We start from the raw sequence: 6,075 nt of genomic DNA on the forward strand, positions 1-6,075 counted from the left end.
CTCTGTCCATTTCTTAGGGACGTGTGAAGGCCTCCCTCCAGGTTGATGAAAGAACCGGTGGGCCATTGTCTGCTAGGCCTATTGCACCAAAGTGTTTTCCACATCAGGTTTCTGAATAACGGAGCTAACGTTTGCTGCTACTGATGCTTTTCAATCAAGAGAGGCAGCAAGACAGACAGAGTGGGTGAGGGGTTCTCCCATCACTCCAGGGTCCAAGCCAGGGTTAGCGGGTGTGCAGAAACTAACCGAGAGTTATCTTCCAGGAAAAGAAACCCAAGTAAGGTAAGTTGGCACTTTTCCTAGAGGTACATAACACAGCGGCTTACTGTTTTAAAGGGATATCTGGGTTTACCAGCTTACCTTAAAAGTGGCCCTTCGACTCTGCTGTGCAAAAGAGAAGTGGGTCTCAAGCGAGTTGAGTGCAAATGGTTTAGAAGGAAGTCACTTGGTCTGAACCTTATTGACGATTTAGGAGAATTCAAACCACCCTTAAGAGTCAGGGAGTGGCCCTGGCCAGTTTGCTCAGTGATTAGAACATTGGCCTGTGGACGGAAGGGTCATGGGCTTGATTCCTGTCAAGGGAACGTACCTGGGTTGTGGGTTCACTCTCTGCCCCTGATGGGGGCCCCTAGGGAAGGCAACCAGTTGATGTGTCTCTCTCACATCAATGTTTCTCTCTCTCTCTCTCTCTCTCTCTCTCTCTCTCTCTCTCTTTCTCTCTCTCTCTCCCCTTCCTCGTCCCTCCTTTTCACTTTGAAAATTAATGGGAAAAATATCCTTGGGTGAGGATTTTTTAAAAATATAAGAATCAGGGAATGAGTCTATTTACAGGTTAATTATAAATTAAAACATATAAAGAAAAATTTATAAGCATCACAAATTAGTGAAACTGCTTCCCCATTTCATTGTCCTATTACAGGGAAATGCAAAAGTTGAAAAGAAAAACAAAACTATCAAAACTAATGAATACTGCACCTACTTGAGCTTTTAGAAATGTAACGCTTGCTGATTGCATTTTTATTATAAAAGCGGTACATGGGCGCAGCTTCAGAAATTCAAATGTCATTATTAAATGTGCATGTGGAAAGTAAGATTCTTCCAAACCTCAGCCAGACTCACATCACCAGGCCCCAGAGAAAGCCGTAGGTTGTGATGCCTGTGTCTCCTTCCAGAAACCTCCTCTACACAGACAACCAGGGGTTTGTTTGTGTTGCACACTTGCATCTGTGTGTTGTGCGCGCACACCGACACACACACATACACACACACACATATACATGATTACTCTCCACAAATAAGTTTATAGTATTCATAATGGTTTCCTTTGGATTTATTTACTTAATGGGTTTTTAAATATTTTTCAGTATCATCATATATATATATACACATATATGTCTACATGTTGCTTTTTATTCCATTTACATAGGGACCATATTGATGTCATCCTTAAGTTGTTTTCGTTTTCCAAGTTGCATTTTAAAACACTGCTTCTTATGTTTACTTCAAAATGTTGCTTCCCCATCTCGTCTGGAAAGAAATTAAACATTAATTAATAGCACGGTGATTTCTTAATTCCAGAATGCATTTGTTTTTGCATTTAACATTTCTAAAATTGAGATGCAGTGCATATTTCATTGTGCCTGATCACTTAATTGGCAGAGTTTATTTTTCTTTTCCTGAGATTTACAAAGTAACAGCGCCTCTTACAATCAATAGCATGTTATATCCAAGAATGCTAATGCTAAACACCACGTGAGATCACAGCCCCTGTAGACATCAGATGAGGGGGTGTTATTACCTCTTATTCCCAGGTGACAAGAAAGGATGACTCAGTGGCAGGTGTGTGTCGTGAGATGTGACTGACCACACCCTGTCTTCCTCCGACCCCTATAGCCCACACCCCTTTATTCATGGCCCCATGGCTGACGCAGCACATGGAAAGTGAGGTCTGAGCCGGGGACTCTCGGTGGACTGGGGCCGTGGCTAGGAAATGTCGTGGCCGTCAGGAAGGGTTTGCCCTCTGGCGGGCCCTGTGTCCCATGGACAGGCACACGGTTCCTGTGGCTCCAATATTGGAGCAGGTTCTCTGTGGTGCTCACAAGTTTTCCGACTTCAGGCTGATTTCAATGAATTCATGTCCCCAAACTCTTTGGTTTTGCATTTATATTTCATGGAGTTGGGGCCGGTAGTGAACGGAGAGTAGAAATGTAAATCCAGCCTGTCTGACAACCCAACTCCTACCTCTCAATCTCCAGCTGGCCACCCTAATTCAGCGAGACTTGACCACAGTCCGGAGTCCCTGAGGGGGACCCTCAGTGAGTTAAGAAACCCCAGCACCCCTAGCAGACAGAACGGGAAAAATCGATCAGATGTCAACTGACAGAACTGCCAGAATTAATGTCCCCTCCAAACATCTGGGTTTTACACACTTCATCCCAAAGCCCCTTTAAGTGGGAGTAACTTTTAAGTGGCAGTGCAGGCACTGTGACCACTTGGGTGAAAAATTCTTCACGTGTTGACTTATTTCCAGTTTTCAAGTAGAAATAAAGTGTAAGCTCCCGCAGAGTATCATGGGGGGAATCAACACGGGAAGGAAAATGTCAGCCTTGAGCCTCCGGGTGGGTTCCGGGTGCCCGAGCACTGAACGAGACGGCAAGCCTGCGAATGGGAGCTTCCGCACTTGCAGCGGAAAGGGCAGCGGCTCGGGCACCAAGTGCTTGACCCCACTTCATCTGGATGGGCACAGCGGGCGCTGTGACGGTGCCCAAGCTGCAGGCAAAAAGGTGGGCTCACAGCCCATCACACGGCCCACGGGCAGCACTTCGGCCTCAACAGCCACCCAACCACCACCCTCATCACCATGGGGACCTCCCACAGGAGGGTGACGCTGGGAACTCGGGCCTTATCTGAGCCCGAATCTCCCTGGTGTAGACAGCCTCATGTCCCTCACTCCTGAGAAAACCCAGAGTCCTCCCCCTGGCGCCAGGCCTGCGGTGTCTGTGCACTGCCGGGTCCCCAGTGTGACCGCTGACCAGGGCTTATCTGTGCTCTCAGGGTCCTGGAATGCACTTGTCTCCCATGGCTTTGCTCCCTCCTGTCCATCCTAATTGTTTGTTTTTAAGTACTTCACACACAGAAGTTACCAAAACAGCTCAAAGAACTCCCATGTTCCCTTCACCCAGCGTCACCAACTGTTAACACTGGGCTACATTTGCCTTATCATTTTATCTCCCTCTCACTGCACACACAGACACACATAGACACAGGTATACACTTACACACAGACACACAGAGAGGTGTACACACACACACAAAGAGAGGTGTATACATACAGATACACACACAAAGGTATAAACTTACACAAAGACACACAAAGAGAGGTGTACAGACACACAGAGGTACACTTACACACAGACACACAAAAAGAGGTGTATATACACAGATACACACAGGGGTATGCACACATGGATACATATACTGACACACACACAGAGATATATACACCCCACACACACCACACACACACACACACACACACACACACACACACACACACGGCAGTAGTTGTAATTAAGTGTGAGAGGAGTGTTTTAAGAATGCTTGCTCACTTATTAAATCTCAGGGCCTGGAAAAGTATTCAAGACTCAGGGGCCTCAGTCAGCTGGGTTGGACAGGCACCCCTCTGTCCACCACAGCCAGGGCCACGCCTGTGAGATTCAGGTGCATGGCCATGGGATACCCCAGCCCAGAAGGCCACCCGCCAATTTGTAACCAGATTTATTTCAAGGAAAATGCAGAGGTTCAGTTCTCTGACTGATCATTGACACAATTTCAACTGTGAGTTCCTTAGTCACTAACAAAAAATATGGAATAGTCAACAGACATTGGTTATTGTGTTTTAGTAGAAAAATAGTTACCGTTAAAATGAGCCTACAAATTATGATTAATACTCAACATTAGAACTGGCCTTACAAGCTCACCGCTGTAATAGCCACATGGGCTGGCTGTCAGCCGCCCACCCCAGGCTGCTGTCTGGTCCCTGGTGAATGACGTGGCTGCCCCAAAATAGGGACCACCCTCACCCTCCCATGCTCTGATCCAGTGACTTTGGGGGTGCAGAGGTCCATACTGAGAGGCCTCTGTGGGAATGGTTGGGGGTTGGTGGCTCGCACAGCTGGGCCACTGGAAAAGTCTCCACTGAGCAGGAGCACCTGAACCAGATTGTGAAGGATGAATGGAAGCTCGTTGGGCATGCGGCTGTTCCAGGCCAGGAGGCTCAGTATTGGCAAAGTCTGGAAATGGGAAAGAGCACAGCCTGGTCAGGTGGCAGACGCTCAGGAGACTGGCACTCCAGAGACGGAGTGAGGCAGGGCAGGGAGCCCGGAAGAAGGTCTGGGGTGGGCGAGCGGTACCTGCTGCTGCTCGAAGCTTCAGGCACACCTTGCAGTGACCTGTAGGGTGACCCAAAGCCTCCAAACAAGGCCCTTCCATGGGCGTTTGCTGAGTGCCTGCGCTGGCCAGGCTTGCTGACAGCCCCGGAGGAAAGTGGGGGACAAAATGAGTGCCTGCCTATGTGGAGCCATATTCTAGAGGTGCGGGGAGGGGGGCAGACAAAAACATGCATGTGTGTTTGCAACTGCACTTGAGTCTCAGAGAGTTAAAAATGCTCCAGCCACAGCTATCCATGGGATGTACGGGAGAGCACTGCGGGTTGTGTGCTCAGAGAGTGACCTCGGGAGGGGATGCGGGAAGCCCCGAGGGCAGACTGCACTAAGCAGAGGGAAGAGTTTGAGCAAAGGCCCTGTGGTAGGAATGAGCTGGGAACATTCGATGGCCAGTGCAGCTGGAGCACAGTACAAGGCGGGGTCAAAGGGCCAGATGGGCTGAGCTCCTGGGCCTGAAGAGCAGGGTAGGGGGTCCCTGCAGGGAACGCGGAGCCCAGCTCAGTAATGACTCACTGAAGGAGGTCATGCCATGCCCCTTCTCTTGTCACAGTCCCAGGATGTCGTCCTGCATCTGACATTCTTCAGATGCCACCGGCTCATGGGCAAGGCCACCTTGGCAAGGCAGGGCTCACCTAAAAAAGCACTTTATGGTCCTGGTGAATCTCCTATTCCTTGGCCTATAAATCTTAGAAAAGCATCCTGACCTTCTCGGGGAGAGAAGACATTTCTTAGCTGATTACGAAAGCATTTCAGAATGTTTTGAAATTCTATCCATGGGCTGGCAGATAAAGCCAGTTGTGATATATACCTGGGGCTCTCCTAGGCTGCTTGGAGCATCTCTGAGACATGGAGTTTTGGGGGGCTGTTCGCTTCGTGGGATGCTGATCAATGTCTTGATAACACAATCAACCTCATAACTGGCTCACAAATGTCCCTGTGATGTGGAAGCCCTGAGCTGGCTGGAACAGGGAACTGGCGCGGCATAAGACTTGTTCCAGTAACGCACCGTAAGAAGGACATACGGCAAGCCCAACCGGGCACGTGTCACTGTCATCATGCAGGAGCACCGCTGTCCTTCCCAGAGGAGACGGATGCTCAGCCTCGAAACCATGCGTGGAGCACGGGGAAGCTGGTGTCTGGTCGCTGAGATGTGCCGCAGACTGACGAGAGGGTAATGGATAAAGTCAGCCTCGAGCTTCCTGTGCTCTCCGATTCGCCTCCTAAGACAGGAGGCTGACAGGAGTGTGCTGTCAGCTGCATTCTTCATCTTTCTATTCAGACCATGGGACTCAGAACCTGTTGGCAAGGTACACGGAGCGGCGGATGAGCTCAGACACGGCTGACCCTCGAGGCCTTATTCAGACACCCGAATGTCCCAAAGGACGTTGTCGGTGTAACTATTTCAGTTATCTGAATGACTCAACCTGCGAAGTCATAAAGATGATTGAAATGACCAAGTGAGCAAATGACTCCAAGCTGGGAGGCCGCCCGGCAACGTGACTCGGGAGGCCCAGAGCTTGGTCCTACCTGGGACCAGGCCAGGCTGCCTCCAGGCCCCTCCTGGCAACTGAGTCCAAGACCCAGAGGCTCCCACGTGGAGTGTGGACAGCCGACGCTGGCGCTGAATAGC

Source organism: Myotis nattereri (assembly GCF_964212035.1).
Source record: "Myotis nattereri genome assembly, chromosome: 2".
NCBI lineage: Eukaryota > Metazoa > Chordata > Mammalia > Chiroptera > Vespertilionidae > Myotis > Myotis nattereri.